This window comes from Lepidochelys olivacea (assembly GCF_965140295.1).
Source record: "Lepidochelys olivacea isolate rLepOli2 genome assembly, chromosome: 13".
Classification (NCBI taxonomy): Eukaryota; Metazoa; Chordata; order Testudines; family Cheloniidae; genus Lepidochelys; species Lepidochelys olivacea.
In genome coordinates, this window is record NC_140423.1 from 30729359 (window position 1) to 30747942 (window position 18584).

Here is an 18584-nt window from a genome sequence, read left to right on the forward strand (position 1 = left end):
CACTACCCGTTGAGCCCGACAATCTAACCAACTTTCTATCCACCTTATAGTCCATTCATCCAGCCCATACTTCTTTAACTTGCTAGCAAGAATACTGTGGGAGACTGCATCAAAAGCTTTGCTAAAGCCAAGGAACACCACGTCCACTACTTTCCCCTCATCCACAGAGCCATAAAAGGCAATTAGATTAGTCAGGCATGACTTGTCCTTGGTGAATCCATGCTGACTGTTCCAGATCATTTTCCTCTCCTCTAAGTGCTTCAGAATTGATTCCTTGAGGACCTGCTCCATATTTTTCCAGGGACTGAGGTGAGGCTGACTGGCCTGTAGTTCCCCAGATCCTCCTCCTTCCCTTTTTTAAAAGATGGGTACATTAGCCTTTTTCCAGTCATCCGGGACCTCCCCCGATTATCTTTGAAAACTCATGGCAATGGTCAATGGCTCTACAATCACATCTGCCAACTCCTTTAGCACCCCCAGATGCAGCGCATCCAGCCCCATGGACTTGTGCTCATCCAGCTTTTCTAAATAGTCCCGAACCACTTCTTTCTCCACAGAGGGCTGGTCAGCTCCTACCCATGCTGTGCTGCCCAGTGCAGTGGTCTGGGAGCTGACCTTCTTCATGAAGACAGAGGCAAAAAAAGCATTGAGTACATTAGCTTTTTCCACATCCTCTGTCACTAGGTTGCCTCCCTCATTCAGTAAGGGGCCCACACTTTCCTGGACTTTCTTCTTGTTGCTAACACACTGTTGGATCATATTAAAGAAGTTCTGTATTAAAATCAAAGGAGTTTGATTCCCCACAGTTTAAATTCCAGGGTATTACTAATTAAGAGGTCTCTTGGTTTTTGGTGCTGTTTCTCTCCTTCTATGTGTTAAACTTGCAAGCTGCTAATTGTGTTAGTACATTCTAAGACAGAGTCTGTTCTCAAAGCAATTCTTTGTAATAAAAACTACTCACACAGAGAGAGACTCAAAACAATACTCTTAACAACAGAAACAGCACCCAGAGACTCCCCGCCCTTTTGTTGTATTTATCTCTATTTTAAATCACAATTTTTAACAAAGCAAGATGGAGGATGTATGTGGATGCATGCTTGGTGTGGATAATAACTGAATGATCAGGGAGGTGCCAGCCTAAGAATCCAGTGTCCATTGGCTGAAGAAGGTGTCAAGTGGAAATAGCCAGAGGACCCCCGGAGGACAGACTGGAATCCACCCAACAGCCTCAAGAATGGGAGAACCAAAGAACAAGATAACATCTAGCAGCATGAAGCTGTCAGGAATGTGCTATCTGCTGACTGATTCAGCAACAGCATGATGAAGCAATTCCCATAGACTGGCATAGAAAGAAATTCCTATAAAAATGGACTCTAGTAAGTGAGAACTTTGGGGTCTGATTCTGCAAACCAACTTCCAGGAGCATCAGATGAGCATCTGACAAGGCCCTGATCCCTCCTCATGTCAGGCCACCTGGCCAGTGGCTTGGCATGAGCAACTCTAAGGCTGGTAACTATGATAACAACCTTGGGGGGGAGGGGGGGGAGAGTGTAAATATGAGATTGAATGGAATGTTATAGCTATAACTAACTGCTTACTATGATCCTTTCTGTATTCACAATAAATGTGGTATTTTGCCTTTTTCCCTTTAATAAGATCCTGCTGGTTTTTGTTTTTATTGGTATAATACCTGAAAAACCCTTCTTGTTACTCTTAACATCTCTTGCTAGCTGCAACTCTTCAAGTGTGATTTGGCCTTCCTGATTTCACTCCTGCATGCCCGAGCAATATTTTTAATACTCTTCCCTGGTCATTTGTCCAATCTTCCACTTCCTGTAAGCTCCTTTTTTGTGTTTAAGATCATCAAGGATTTCACCGTTAAGCCAAGCTGGTCACCTGCCATATTTACTATTCTTTCTACATATAGGGACGGTTTGTCCCTGTAACCTCAATAAAGATTCTTTAAAATATAGCCAGCTCTCCTGGACTTCTTTCCCCCTCATGTTGTTCTCTCAGGGGATCCTGCCCATCAGTTCCCTGCAAGAGTCAAAGTCTGCTTTCCTGAAGTCCAGGTCCGTATTCTGCTGCTCTCATTTCTTCCTCGTGTCAGGATCCTGACCTCAACCATCTCATGGTCACTGCCTCCCAGGTTCCCATCCACTTTTGCTTCCCCTACTAATTCTTCCCAGTTTGTGAGCACCAGCTCAAGAAGAGCTCTGCCCCTAGTTGGTTCCTCTAGCACTTGCACCAGGAAATTGTCCCCTACACTTTCCTAAAACTTCCTGGATTGTCTGTGCACCGCTGTATTGCTCTCCCAGCAGATATCAGGGTGATTGAAGTCTCCCATGAGAACCAGGGCCTGCGATCTAGTAATTTCTGTTAGTTGCTGGAAGAAAGCCTCGTCCACCTCATCCCCCTGGTCCGGTGGTCTATAGCAGACTCCCACCACGACATCACCCTTGTTGCTCACACTTCTAACCTTAATCGAGAGACTCAGGTTTTTCTGCAGTTTCATACCGGAGCTCTGAGCAGTCATACTGCTCTTACATACAATGCAACTCCCCCACCTTTTCTGATATATGTCATGTCTCATATCAAGACTTCACTACATTCACATACATAAAAAAAGTACATTAACAAGTAGATCAAAACAGTAATATTTCACATATGCCAGTCACTCAGACTGTAAACTCTTTGGGGGTAGAGATGGTCTTTTCTAAAGAGGGAGGGAGGTATGCACACACTATGGCTAGCAGAATGGGGTCAACAAGTGCTACCGCAATATAAGTTATGAAAACCAATACTCTAGTCAAAAATACATACATACAACATTTAGTGGTCTTGATTTTATCCTGTTCTCTCATGACTTGCCTACACAAAGAAATGTACTAGCTTAACTCCTTGTGTGGACACACTTATTCTGGAATAAGAGTCCATGCAGTGAGCTATACCAGTATAACTAGAATAGTACAATTATGCCAATAATTTAAGAACATAACAGCCATACTGGATTAGACCAATCATCCATTTAGCCCAGTATCCAGTCTTCAGACAGCAGCCAATGCCAGGTGCTTCAGAAGGAATGAATAAAACAGGTAATCAAGTGATTTATCCCATCGTCCACTCCCAGCTTCAGGCAATCAGAGGCTAGGGACACTCAGAGCACAGGACTGCATCCCTGCCAATCTTTGACTAATAGCCATTGATAGGTTCCTGGAGGACTGGTCTTTCTAGTTTTGGCTTTCACAACATCCCCTGGCAAAGAGTTCCACACGTGGACTGTGCAAAGCAGTACTTCCTTCTGTTTTTTGTTGTTTTTATTTTTTAAACCTTATGTCTATTAACTTCATTGCGTGACCCCTGGTTCTTGGGTTATGTGAAGGAGTAAAAATATTTTCTTATTCACCTTCTACACACCAATCAAGATTTCATAGACCTCTATCATATCCCCCCCCTTTAATAGTCTCTTTTCCAAGCTGAAAAGTCCAGTCTTTTTACTCTCTACTCACACAGAAGCTGTTCCATACCCCAAATCATTTTTGTTGCCCTTCTCTGGGCTTTTCCAGTATATCTTTGTTGAGATCTGCACGCAGTATTAAAGGTGGATTTATATAGATGCATGCTGATATTTTCTGTCTTACTATCCATCCCTTTCCTAATGGTTCCTAACACTGTTAGCTTTGACTGCTGCTGCACATTGAGTGGATGTTTTCAGAGAACTATCCACAATGACTCCAAGATCTCTTTCTTGAGTAAAAAGAAAAGGAGTACTTGTGGCACCTTAGAGACTAACCAATTTATTTGAGCATAAGCTTTCGTGAGCTACAGCTCACTTCATCGGATGCATACTGTGGAAAATACAGTGGGGAGATTTATATACACAGAGAACATGAAAAAATGGGTGCTGTCATACACACTGTAAGGAGAGTGAGCTAATACCAGCAAGAGAGCGGTGGGGGGGTACACAAAGTAGAACTATTTCCCCATGTTTATTCCCCCACCCCACACTGTTCCTCAGATGTTCTTGTTAACTGCTGGAAATGGCCCACCTTGATTATCACTACAAGATGTTCCCCGCCCCGCTGGTATTAGCTCATCTTAAGTGATCACTCTCTTTACAGGTTTCAGAGTAACAGCCGTGTTTGTAAAGAGAGTGCAAAAAGAAAAGGAGTACTTGTGGCACCACAAGTACTCCTTTTCTTTTTGTGAATACAGACTAACACAGCTGCTACTCTGAAACCTGTCAGTAAGTTTTAAGTTACAGTTCCAACACAAAATAATCAAAAGTGGCATTTAAAAAAATGCCTCAGATTCTCTTCCCTTCAATTAAGGTTTACAGTTTGGGTTTGGTTTTCTTTAAGTTTGATCTACAGGAGGCAGGACTTCACAGCTCTTCTTACCGTCCTAAGATCCCTAAAAATTGTAGGCAGACACTAATCCAGTGGTTCTTGCTGGAGGTACACAGAGGTCTTCCAGTGGGTATGTCAACTCATCTAGCTAGTCGCCAAGTTTTACTACAGGATACGTAAAAAGCACTAGCGAAGACAGTACAAAACTAAAATTTCATATAGTGACTTGTTTATACTGCTCTATATACTAAAATCAGTGTTTCTCAACACAGGGGTAGCGATCCCGGGGGGGGGGGAATCAAGTGCACAGTCAGTATTAGGGGGTAGCAAGGAGGGCCCCACGAAGCTAAGATTCATGCTGAAGCCGAACCCCCTGCCACTCAGGGCTGACATCAGACTCCTGAAAAGGGGTATAGTAGCCTGGGAAGGTTGAGAATCACTGCACTAGCCCATCTTCCAGGAAACATAGATGTGAACGTTGAAGTATGGCTTGCAAGCCAAGAGTAATAAAAGCCCATTTGTTCAAAACATTTGCACTCAACCTTTCCCCTAAAAGACTCTTGGACCAGTACCAAACAGGGCAGGGCTTGCAAGGATATTAGTCTTTTCAAAGAGCGGGCTCACCACTGAACAGCTTTGTAAGTTAGCAAAGCCTCAGGTTAGCAATCCCCCATGCTGTCTTCCCAAAGAGCACTGTAGAAAGCCTAAGTGTGATATTTATTTTGCTATTTTCCAGACTCAACTGCTGCCTGGTTTGAGGCAGAAGCCGGATGCACTGCTGATTAAGTCAATATCAAATGCATAAGAACATAGATTCTGCAGGAAAGATATCCCTCCCTACACTTCCGTAAGAAAGCAATTTTTATTTTTTTGAAGTGGTGGGAGCACAGGAGCCAGAGACCTAAAGCTTGGAGAGAAGAGGACGATCACAAGACCCAGCTCTTTGAAGGGGAAAATGGATGAACCACAGGTAGAAGCAGGAGGAGGTGGTGGTGGTCAGGAAAGCAGACAGTGCCAACTACTCTAGGACCAAGGCCTTGTCTACATGGGAAATTATATCAGTAGGCAGGGCTGTCCTTACCCATATGCAAACTATGCAGCTGCACAGAGCACCACGAAATTTGGGGCACCAAACCAAATTTCCGGTGCCCTACGCAGCTGCATGCTGCTCCAGCGGCCAGCCCAATCCCGCCGGCTGGTTGAGCCTGCCAGGAAAGCTGATCCCGCCCCTGCCCCAAAGCCCCTGTTCTGCTCCACCCCTTTCCCCACTCCACCCCTTCCCCAATGCACCCGATGAAGTGAGCTGCAGCTCACGAAAGCTTATGCTCAAATAAATTGGTTAGTCTCTAAGGTGCCACAAGTACTCCTTTTCTTTTTGCGAATACAGATTAACATGGCTGCTACTCTGAAACCTATTTCTAAAACGGTTTGTGCTTTGGTATCCAAAAAGCCTAACAGAACTTTTTCTGATGCTGAAAAAGATCTTTTGTCAGATTTAAGACACAATTTTCAGATTCCATACCTACATGGACAATTTTATAGTGCTCAAAAAAAGTGTCAGGGAGAGGAAATATCTTTTTGGTAATCAATCTAGGACCACTGCCTGGAAGAGTTTACTGATCAATAAAGCATTTGTAAACAGTTTATAGCCATGGCAAGTTGGCAGAGACGAGATTTAAAAACATACATTTATACACACACTAAATTGTTTTTATATTTTGATGTGTTTTTGAATTTTAACTTTATCAAGCCACTAAAATCGGTCCAAAAACAACAGTTAGTATTTTTACTTCAGCTGCAGCTCCCTGTCCCTTTGAAACTTGGGAGGATATTCAAGTTTCCTAGTGATGTAATCACAGCTATCCTCAAGTTCAACTTGCTAACACCCAAAGTTAAAGAAAAAACATCTGAAACGTATTTCTCCACCTAACTTCATTAAACTATTTCACAGCCTCTTAAATTTGGAAACAGGAAGTGCTTATGCCCTCAGAAGAAGCACAGAGCAAAAAACATCCTCTCAAATTTCACAGGGAACTACAGAGGAAGTACAAATAATAAACTTTGTTTAGGTTTCAGAGTAACAGCCGTGTTAGTCTGTATTCGCAAAAAGAAAAGGAGCACTTGTGGCACCTTAGAGACTAACCAATTTATTAGAGCATAAGCTTTCGTGAGCTACAGCTCACTTCATCAGATGCATATCGTGGAAACTGCAGCAGACTTTATATATACACAGAGAATATGAACCAATACCTCCTCCCACCCCACTGTCCTGCTGGTAATAACCTGGATTTGTGCTGGAAATGGCCCACCTGATGATCACTTTAGATAAGCTATTACCAGCAGGACAGTGGGGTGGGAGGAGGTATTGGTTCATATTCTCTGTGTATATATAAAGTCTGCTGCAGTTTCCACGATATGCATCTGATGAAGTGAGCTGTAGCTCACGAAAGCTTATGCTCTAATAAATTGGTTAGTCTCTAAGGTGCCACAAGTGCTCCTTTTCTTTTTGCGAAACTTTGTTTAGTGGAGCAATTGAGAGGTTTTGAAGCTAAAATATTTTTGTTGAATTTTATTAAAACTAGGGATCTATTAACATATTTCAATAGGGAAGGTCATTCAGATTTTCATCTGGCTTCCTCCACATCCATTTAAACTCTGGCATGATTTTAGTAGCTGTTATCTTAGGAACCAATGCAATCAGAAATTAATGTTTTGTCAGTTGAAAACTAGAATTCCCAACTGCTTTTTAGCAAGCTTAAAACACGGATTTCTTGCTCTTGTGAGAGAAGCCTCTTTAAAACAAAACCAAAAAAAAAAAACCAAAAAACCCACACACACAGGGGTCAGGAAAAAAAAAAAAAATCAAGAGATTTGGGTTTTATTCCCTACTTTGACAGGCCTTGGGCAACCAACTGTGGCCAAAGTCTTCAACTCTAGCTAGGCTCCTAAATCTATAAGGTACTCAGTTTTCTTAAAAAGTGACCTGGTTTCCTGAGGTGCTGAGCACCTACAATATCCAATTACATCAGAGGACTTTACAGGCACCCCACTTCCAAATCAAACCACTTAATTTAGGCTCCTAAATATGGAGATGAACTTTAAGATCACATATTTCAAATGCAGTGTCTAGTCTCCATAAAATGGGATAATACTGCATAACTACACCACACCGCAGGAAGACTGGGAGATTTAACATGGTTTGTAAAACCATTTGACATCCTCAAGTAATTTAAAATACCTATAGGAGGGCAAAATATTGTGATATGTGGAACTGCCTGAATTCCACTGGGACAGAGAGGCAAAGCCTTCATGGGAAGCTTCAGGGTGGGTGATAACATTGAAGCTAGAGTAGATACAGAATGAAAGTCAGCTGGCAGATGTGCAAGACTAAATCCTGATGTCAGGATGGCAGAAGTTTGGGGGCCCCAGCTACAAACTTTTGGAGAGGTCAAGATACACTCTGTAGGCATTTTATTCCAAAAGAAGGGAGTCTCTTCTCTTGTTTTTTTATTTCCCACCCCCTTTCAATTCCACTTTAACTACTCCTGTAATATGCTGGAATCTGCCCCTTTAGAATCTGCATTTACTGTCACAAGAGATGGTGTTTCCGCATCTAGGAGCGGAAGGGTACGTCTACACTACAGCAACTACAGCTGTGCTGCTGTAGTGCCATAGTATATGTGCATCCTACATTGATGGGAAGGGGTTGTCTCTTGACGTAGTTAATTCACCTCTTCAAGAGGCAATAGCTAGGTCGACAGCAGAATTCCATCAACCGAGCACATCTACACCAGGGGTTAGATTGACCTAACTATAGTGATCAGGGCGTAAAATTTTTCACAGACCTGAACAATGCAGTTAAGTTCATGTAATAAAGCGTAGACAAGGCCCAAGTCTTGTTGAATGTTAATGAGACTTAGATTCTTAAGTGCCTAATCAGTTTTGAAACTTCTACCCTTTGTCTTGTTTTGCTCTCCCATTTATAAAATCACACCACCACATTTCTTCCCATCACCTTCATCTTTCTGTCAATTAAGAGTGTGATTGAATAACATGGTTGCTTCTGATGGTAGGGGGGCAATGGTAGTCTCTCTGAGCCTTGAGGCTCACTTTTGGTTTGTCTTATATTCCTAAAAGTTACCTACAGGGTTCAGGAAGGGATTCCTCCTCCCCCCAGTATATTCTGGGTTTGTTTTAATCTCCTTCCTCTGAACCATCAGGGATGGCCATTGCTGGAGATGGGACATTAGACAGGGAGGGTCAGGGCTCTGAGATGGCACCAAGCATTCTTGCTCAGGTACTTGGCTGGCCAGTTCTTGCTCACATATTCAGGATCTAAAGGACTGCCATATGTGGGGTCAGGAAGGAATTTTGCTCCAGGCCAGATTGACATTAACTTTGGAGGTTTCATCATCTTCTGCAGCATGTGCATGCAGGTCACTTGCCAAGATTACTTGGGTATACCTTACTTAACCATTTCCCAACTATTGACAGGGTTGTAAGGCATTGATGCACATCAGTCCCTCCTATTCTCTGCCTGTGGCACATAACAGTCTAGTCTCCGGAGGGCCACGGAATTTTGGTCTGATTTCTGTTGTTGGGTTTAGTGTGCCGATGCTGGGTGGTGTTGGTGACCTGTGCTATACAGGATGTCAAACTAGATAGTATTAGGGTGACCAGTTGTGGAATCCAAGATATCGGGGCCACCACAGGGGAAGCGCCTTTTCAATTGTTACACTCACCCAGCACGTTCGGCAGCGGGAAATAAACCTTGCTGACGAAGAAAGAAGTACCCGCCGCCAAAATGCCGCCAAAGCCCATCAGCGACTGAAGGTACTTCAGTCGCTGATGGGCTTTGGCGGCGCTTTGGCCGCCAAAGACCCGGACATGCTAAGTGAGTACAACAATTGAAAAGCCACTCCCCCTGCCTGTCACTGCCGCCTAAGCAAAAAGGGCTACCGTGCCCGAAACAAAGTATCGGGACAAATGGAGTCCCAACCATACTTCGGTCAGGACACGGGACAAACTGCTCAATATCGGGACATCTGGTCACCCTAGATGTTATGGTGGTTCCTTCTGGCCTTAAACTTGAGGACTATGACTTGTCTCCTCCAGTCCAGTCTCTTGGATGTACCAACGAGCAATGCTGAAGTGGGTCAGATAGAGATCACACTTCATCTCTAACAGGACTGGCTGAGTTCAGCTGAGCCACTTCAGCTTGGTCCACTGGAACCTTCAAAGAAAGCTCACAAGGACAAAAAAAAAAAAAAATCTTATAGGTTAGCCACAATAATGAACACTTTGCTATAAGTGGGTAGGCTGAATTTCTGTACCTAGCTAGCACTTTGGCCATTCATGAGTAGATAGCACTATGGATCCCAGCTCTTCATAAACCAGATGCATCATTTCTTCGGTCTCTAGTTTTAGTATTATCTTAATACTATCAAAAAGAACTGCCTTTCTGAGTCTACAGTCACCTTCCATGCTTCTGCCGTTCTCATAATTTTGCCATACAACAGCAGAGTTCACTGATACCAATAGTTCTGAATATCAACTGTGAAAAATCAAGAATCATGAAAACGTCCCATTGCAAATAGTTTTCCTGAGCAGCAGCAACAGAGGCAGGCACTGAAATTATTCACGGGGGAATCTAATGAAAGGAGAAAGTAACAGAAACCTTCCTTTCTCCATCCCCACACACTGTACTCCGACTTGCAGCAATCAAGGAGCTGTGAACAGGAGAAGAGAGAGAAAGCTTGCTCACTCTTTCAACAGTGAGTTAAGACAAACTTTCAAATTTATAACACTTAATCGTCTGGAGATAATATAAAAGATGGAGCTCCCTTCCCACAGCAGGATTCAGAGCAAGCATCATTGCAGAAATCCCAGCTTTGTTCTCACAGCAGTTTGGGTCATGGGGCACCTGGGTTTCCCAAATGGTGCTGGCCCATGGCCGACCCAAAGAGGGTATCCTCTTTTGTAGCCACTTATGGCTAGTCGGTGTCTGGCAATTCCAAGGTACTCCCCTAACGCAGTTTTATATTATAAACCAGTTGAAGACTGAACCCCGACTCCCAATAAGCTATTCAAACCCCTTCCTAGTTCACTGCCTCATGCTCTGTCCAAGGGCACTTCTCTGTTCACCACCCTCTTGCTCTCCCTGTATCACTTCAGCCTAAGCCAGAACCTCTAGTGCAGGCAGTTGCCAGCATGCCCGAGATGTAGGCAGCTGCCTGCGCTCACTACAGGGGCCGCGAAGACTCGCCACCCGCCGCCAGTCCCCAGGGACCCGCTCCTGAGCCCCTGCTGCTTGGCCGGAGTCTCGGCGGACCTGCCCCGCCAGGCGGCGGCCAGCAGGGTGCCCACGACGGGCCCTGCCCGGCGCTGCCTCCGGCGGTGAGCCGGGCCCGGGAGCGAAGGAACGTCACCCGCTGCGGCGGGACTCCGCTCGGGGCAGGGCGGGTCCCCGGAGCGCTCGGGCCGCGGAGCTAGCGCCTCCCGGGCGGCGCGGGCATCGCCGGGGCTCGGCCCGCGGGCTGGCACCTCTCAGCGCGGGCGGCAGAGGCGACACCCCGCAGCCGCCGCGGCGAGGCCGGGCCCAACCTGCCGGGCCCGCCCTGGGGCAGCCGGCCGCAGCCCCCCTACGCGGCCAGGCCCTGCTGCCCCCGCGGCGCCCACAGCCCGAGGGCGGAGCCGGCCCACCCAGGGCCCGGGCCTCCCCAGGGCAGCTGCCGCTGTGCGGCCCGGCCCGCAAGGGCGCCCGGGGCCCGTCGCTGCCCGCCCGCTGGGGAGGGCCGGTTACCTGCGCCGATGAGCCCGGCTGGCATGTCGGGGGCAGGGCACCGCTCCGCCCTCAGGCGCCCGGCTCCATGGTGCCCGCAGTGGGTGAGGCCGGCGACACAGCACGGGAGGCTCCGCTCCGCTCGGCTCGGCTCTCTCCGGACACTTCCGGCAGCGCCAGAAAACTCACCCGGGGGACCCCGGTTTCTCGGCACACAGGGCGCGTGCACCACGCCACACTGAGTGCTTCGCGAAATAAGTTCCCCCTTATCTGCGCTCCACTTAGTGGGGCGTGCGCGTGCGCGTGACATTTTCCTCGCTGTCAAATAAGTCTCTGGCATAGTCGTTTGCGCTTGCGCATTTTATACTGTCAACCCGCTTTCTCCACCTTTATCTTATTCTTAAAGGGACAGTGCGCACTTTGACAGGGCCTGGAACGTTGCCCCACAGATTACCTTTACACTAAGTCCTAAACCTTCCTTGACCCCCCCCCACACCTGCCAGCAATGGGGTTCAAACTGTTATGCTCTGCTCAGCTCCCTAGGAATATGTAACTCATTTGTGTATGTATGCCTGCTTTAACCCTGTGATAACTCTCTCTCATTTCTTTTCTTAGTTAATAAATTCTGAGGTAGTTTACTGTAGGTAGGGCCCTACCAAATTCACAGCCATGAAAAACACCTCACGGACTGTGAAATCTGGTCTCCGCCCATGAAATCTGTATAGTACAGAGTAAAAGCACACAAAAGACCAGATTTCACAGAGGAGACCAGCGTTTCTCAAATTGGGGATCCTGACTGAAAAGGCAGCTGCGCGGGGGGGATCACAAGGTTATTTTAGGAGGGGGCTACAGTATTGCCACCTTTACTTCTGCGCTGCCTTCAGAGCTGGGCGGCCGGAGAGCGGTAGCCGTTGACCGGGTGCCCAGCTCTGAAGACAGTGCCCCACCAACAGCAGCACAGAAATACGGGTGGCAATACCATACCATGTCACTCTTACTTCTGCCCTGTTGCCTTCAGAGCTGGGCAGCCAGAGAGTGGCAGCTGCTGACTGAGGGTGCTGCTGGCAACGGCTCTGCCTTCAGAGCTGGACTCCCAGCCAGCAGCTGTCGCTCTCCAGCTGCCCGGCTCTGAAGGCAGCGCCGCCATCAGCAACAGCGCAGAAGTAAGAGACCCCTACAATTAGAACACCCTGAAATTTCAGATTTAAATAGCTGAAATCATGATATTTACGATTTTAAAAATCCTATGGCCATGAAATTGACCAAAATGGACTGTGAATTTGGTAGAGCCTTAACTAGAGGATTGACTACAAACATTGTCTTTGATGTGAGAGTTACCAGAATATTTGGTGAACTTTGGTGTATAGCAACTATCTATCACTAAATCCAGCTTACCTGGGTGGCAAGATAGACTGGAATGCCCAAGGGCATTGTCTTTGACTCCATGTTAAAACTGTTATAGTGCTTTAGGAGTTCACACTTGTCACTGGGCAGGTGAAATCGAATTATAGAACACAAAACCAGTTTGGGTCCTCTGCCCTGCTTCTTGACAGTCTGCCCTGAAGTTGGCACTCATGCTCATGAGGCACTCCAGACAGTGTGACATGTCTCTGTAGCTCAGCATTAGGCTCCTATCTATGTGAGAGGGGAGGAACTTAGCACACACCCCTCTGGTCAGCATCTCCCCACCTAGTGTGTTGACTTTTGTGGATCGCAGTCTAAAGTGCATCTGTCTCCCCAGTCATTGTATAGGGCGCCTGGGCACCTAACTCAGCTTTGTGGATAGCAGTGTCATCCCTGTGATTTTCTAGATGCTTAAAAGTTAGGCACTGTGATCTCAGAGCTCCCCAATACTGGATGCAAAAGGGCTCCCCCCAGTATGAACAATAAAACTCAGCTAACCTGACCAGCTCAATACACCTCACACCCTGTCAACGTGATCTTTATTTGAAAGGTGTCATGTAAAACATCATCTGAAAAGTAATAACACACTGGTCATTAATACTCAGTGTGAAATGTCTATAAAAGCACTGTACGTGAAATTATGGATACTCCCTACATAACCAAATCTCATTGTAGCCCTGACACTTGCTTTTGTTCAATTTCCAGTGTTGGATTTGGTGTGGTTTGAGGGTTTTTTGCATGTTACACAGTCACATATTGTAGTTAACTCCTGTCCTGAATCAGCAAATGCTCAGAGATGTGAGACATGCTGTTTTGGTTTCACTCACATGCAGCAGTAATCTAGAGAAGTCACCTAAACACAGGGGCCAAAAGGGGAAGTGAAGGGGAAGTCTAGCACTTCAAGTATGAAGCCAGAATTTTTGGCTCGTTTCCAAACCTGAAGCTGGTGTCCTGGGGTAGTGTTTGTGTTTGATGGCCTTATTCAAGTATTCTGGATCTATAACAAGTTAAATCCTTAACTTGTTTGGGTTTATTACAATGTCCATACTGTTAATCTAGTCAGTCTTAATGTGCCCACTCACATCTAGTTTTACCATCCAGTCAAGTTCAGTTTTTTTTCTCAGAGCTAATAGGACTTCCTGTGGTACATGCATTATATCCTTAATACAGTGATTTCAGCTGTTAGGGGGGGAGCCTCACTGCTGGTGCACACTAAGTAGTCTCTTGCATCAGAGATATTGTCCCAAAGCAGGTCTAACACTCAGATCTAGGTATCAGTGATTTCAGCTCTGTGGTATGTAAAAAGACTCTCAATTGAGTCTAAATTAGTTCTTTTATTACACAGTGGAGAGAGAACAGGTCAAATGGTGTCTAAGACCCTTAAGCCGGGCCCACACCACCCTCTCTCTCAACTCACTGGGCTTTGGAACCCATGTCCCCTCCCTAGCGAGTCCCTCAACTGGGGTATGCCAAGTACAGTTCCGCTGCCCTTGATTCACACAACAAGGATAAGAAATGTTTTTACAGGTCCTACATGCTGCCTGGCTAAGGAACCTGACTCACGGAAGCTGGCTGACCACATTAGAAACACGTGTCCCCTCCTTGGCTTCCAGCTGGCTGTCTCCCAAGGTGCTTGTCACTTTTGTAGCCATCTCTGCTCACCCCACAGTGCCTGAGCCCTTCCTCATTCCCACCTCTGGCTGTTCAAGGATGAACTGCTGCATCTTGTGAGGATGTTTGGTGAAATGCTGGTTGCATGAGTTTCAGCCCTGCTGAGGCAGGTTTGTAATGCCTTTTCCTGGGATAGTTAATTGCCACAAGCCATGTTCAAAAACCTGCAATGCAGAGTCTGGCTCTGGATCCTGTTGTCTTTGCTTTCTACACAACATTCAGAATATGGGGAACCCACACTGGCACAACTGGATTCCAAATACAGTAGAACCTCAGAGTTATGAACATCTCAGGAATGGAGAATGCGTCTGAAATGTTCGTAACTCTGAACAAAACGCTATGGTGGCTCTTTCAAAAGTTTACAACTGAACATTGACTTAACACAGCTTTGAAACTTTACTATGCCAAAGAAAAATGCTGCTTTTAACCATCTTAATTTAAATGAAACAAGCACAGAAACAGTTTCCTTACTCTGTCAAATCTTTTTTTAAACTTTTCCTCTATTTTTAGTAGTTTAGGTTTAACACAGTACTGCACTGTGTTTGCTTGTTTTTTTATTTGCCTGTGCTGCTGCCTGATTGCATACTTCCATCTCCAAGTGAGATGTGTCTGCTACTCTGGTGTTCGTAACTGAGGTTCTTACTGTAGCCCTGTTTATTTATGTGCAAAGATACCAGCCTAGCTCCCTGTGTACACTGCTGCTCTGGCAGGGATCACAATGGGTACATTCTGCAATAGAAGGCAAGGAGGCCCATAGAGGGCTCCCAAATGATTTAAAGGGATACCACCCAATTCCTAAACACCAGAGACCCCAAGCACTGATTGTTCCACTGCTTGTGCTGGCAGGTGGTTCTAAAATAACCTGGAGATGCTAATTTCTTTAACAAGGCAACACATTCTAATGAAAACTCTGCTGCCTAGCAATAGTTCCCAAGTGTTTGGATCAGGCCGAGCAAGGGAGCCTCATGCTCCACGGGGGGAGCCGTGATAGCCCCAGTACATTCTTGCCTACAGCTGTAGGGCAACGGGCACAGCCGTGCAGTGCCTCTTTAATTTCTTTGGCCAGAAGAGGTAGCTGTTCTTACAGCCCCTGTGCCCATCTCTCACACTCAATGCCAGGCACTTTCAGCCAGCCAGGCATTCTCTGGCAGACTTCGAAAGGGCCTATCCACACTGTGGTGCCCCTTCAGTAACTGACCAACCCAAGGGATAGGATGGGAATGGTCCCCAGCATGTTCACGCGCCTCGTAGCGGCCAAAACAAAAATGGGCTGCAGCTCCTGTATTTCTGTATTTAGATCCTGGCCTCCTGATGTCAGCCTGTGATGCCTCTGGGGAAGTGAATTGGCATCATTGGTCTGAAAGGGCCAGTGTCCCATTCCATACGCCTTCCATTCCATCTGCCCAAAGCAGCACACGCTACGCATGGAGGATGCATTGGCATTAGGGTTCATGGTTCTCAAATGTCATGGTTACTCTATGGTAGGAAAATTATTCTCCTCATTGTCCATAAATCCCTTGTCAAGATATTTGGGCCTAGAACAGGGCTACTCCCCAATGACAGTGGCACTCTTCCAGCAGTGGGCACCAGACCCCACTTGTGAAAGGAGGGCTCTGCTTGTATGATGGCAGGCATCTCTCCAGATGACCTCACCCAGATGTTGCCGGCACCTAGTGCCGAGAGGCTGAACAACAGCTTGAGTTGGTTCGTTACCCGGTGTGCTACGCCCAATAATCACAATGGGGTGGAGAAACAGAAAAGTTTATTTGCAGCTGCAAAAAGGTACAGGGAGAATAAAATCTCAAATCCTGCACACAGAGCAGGAAGTTACACAGGCTTTTATACATCCTTTTTCCCAGCATACTTATCCAATAGCAAGCTGCCCCAAGTATCCATATAGCCAGCCAATCCAGTTCCCAGCTAGTTCCCTGGTTCTCTGTCTCATTTGTTAAACTATACATAAAGCTGCTTTATTCAGCATTGTTCTTCCATATCTGCCCTGTTTGGCCTTGCTTAGTTTCAGGCAATCTGACTCTGCAGCATATTGTTGCAGATCCTCAGCATAACTGCTGTGAGTGCCTCCAGGCGGGGGGCCAAGGACACCTGGGCCGAGTGCGAGGGGGCTTCATCAACACTCGTGGTCTTCCATCCCCTCGAGTTACCTAGTGGCCATGCCCCAGTGTCCCCAACACAGACATGAGAGTGTTTCCTGCATCAAGCAATGGGGTGTCACTGGGGAAAGACGGACCCCTTACAGCTAAACAACTAGTCGTAGCTACTGTCACAGAGCCCTGCTTTCACAGGGTATGAATTTGTAGCCAGGAAGTGGCCACACAACCCTGTGATGCTGGTGTTAGGGCTATTCTGGCATTGCAGACATGAGTAATCTACATTGCAAGGCTGTTTACTGAGAGGCCTTCAAATGGTAGCTCAAGGTGTTAGGAGGGAGCTCCTTCAGTTGAGGACTAGCTAGCCCAGCCTCCAGGCAGATTAATCAGCTCAGCTGGGTTGTAGCTGAACCACCTGATTGGCTAGCCCATCTGATTGGCTCAGGGTGAGGGGGCAGGCTTGCTTTTAACCCCAGCAGCAGGTCATTGGCTGCTCAACAAGTAGTTCCTCCTGTGTCTGCCTTGTTTCCTGTCTTGCTCCAGCCTTATTCCTAGTCTGCTCCAGTCCTGCGTCCCTGCTTGCTTCTGATTCTGCTTCTGACCCTGAGCTTGAGTCCTGACTCCTGTTCTAGCCCTTAGGCATGACAGCTCATGCCCCACTAGGACACAAGATGCCTTACAAAAGGCAGTGCTGTGGGGTTTTCACTGTGGCCTGGCAGAACTAAAATGCTAATGTGCAGCTTTCTGTGATAGCTGTCCAGTAGAAGACAGTTAAGTGAGTTTGGAATTACTTGCCCCCCATTCAGTTGTTCTGTGAATAGCCAGCAAAGACCGCCATGCCTGAGCAGGAAACTGGGGTCTGGCCACGTCTGCATGTAGATCTTAGTGCAGAGTCTGTGATCGTATTTATTGGTTGATAGTGGGTGTCTCTGTGAAATGGGTGGGAGTTTTGCTAATGGTTGACGTCTCCAGTGACCTGATAGTCAAACTCTTACAGATACTAGTCTTCCAGAATGAGTTATTGTTGGCCCTCAGGTCTGACCACAAGCCACAGTTCATGATCAGCCAGTCTCATACACTTAGCTAGCCAAACAATGTGGCGCAGGTTTGCATTGGAACACCTGGTGCAATGTTCAAATGGGAAAGGCTGGGACTGGAGTGAGTTTTGGGGCAGCTTTAGCATTCCCATGCTCTGACATGGGTCTATTTTTCTTAGCTGCCTGCTGTGAAGTCAGTTCTCCCTCTTTCTCACCATTTCCAGTTTGGCCACTCAGGCAGGTCTAGCTTCTGCCATTGGGTCAAGTAAGTTCCAGTCTAAGGAGCAGGTGTTGATCTGCCGCCAGCACCGACCCCAGGGACTGACCAGGCTTCACTAGGTTAGTCACACCCTTGGTGCAGCTAACTGGAGCTCTGGGCAGTCTGACGGTTCATGTGCATCAGTTGTAGCCACATGGAATCCCTGGAAGGCAGAAGTTAATTGGAGGATGTCAATTCTTGGGTTGAATCCAAGGTGGTCCCCTTCCTCCTCTACAGCACCCTGAAAAGGTGTCTGACACCTGTCCTTCCCAAGGTACCAGTGAGTTCTGTGGGCATCACTACAGGGATCCAATCTGTGCAACACTTGGCCTTGTTACCCTTCAGAGTACGGGTTGTGGATGTTTTATTTATTGTTCCTATAACCTTCTGTCTAACCATTGTGCTAGGAGGGCAGAGTTCAGGGAAGGTTAGTTCTGTCTGTAGATGCTTTTGGGTGTGCTTCATTCTCATAGAACCTGACCTCTCTGACTTTCCTCGGGCTCTCAGACAGGGAGTCCACTCTGGGCAGCCCTGAGCTAGGCAAGAGAGTCTCCTCTGCAAGAGGTATATTGTAAGAAACGGGTTCCACTGGATCTGCTGTATGCCTCTTCCCCAGCTGACACAATAATCATCAAAGGGAAGAGTGTTACAAAGCAAAATCAAAACCTCTCCCACAGCAGCCTTCCCGTTTGATCACATTCTTTGAAGACAAGATCTGTTTGTCAAAGCTAGCATCCCTGGCAGATATTTTCACGTTTGAAAGAGCTCAATGCAAGCATGCGGGGGAAATGCTCCAGCATCTAAGAACATGGCTTAAAAAAGCCCAGCATTCAAAAAAATGTGACTTTTTATTGGGTGATTCACCCCTTTGATGTTCCTGGAAACACAGTTTATAATATTAGCCATAAGGAGTGTTTAGATCAAATGTCTCTTTATCAGCACCCGAATAGTGTCATTTCTTGAGCTATTGTTAGG

At 46.5% G+C, this 18584-nt stretch overlaps 1 protein-coding gene across 2 annotated transcripts in view; it reads right to left on the bottom strand.

Moving 5' to 3' along the window:
- Window positions 1–11296, bottom strand: part of RALGAPB (Ral GTPase activating protein non-catalytic subunit beta) — a 111884-nt gene extending 100588 nt beyond the window's left edge. For both annotated transcript variants that reach the window (XM_084645722.1, XM_084645721.1), the window contains exon 1: window positions 11152–11296. The gene's annotated coding sequence lies outside the window, so the exon portion shown is untranslated. The remainder of the gene's footprint in view (window positions 1–11151) is intronic.
- Window positions 11297–18584: the final 7288 nt, after the last annotated feature.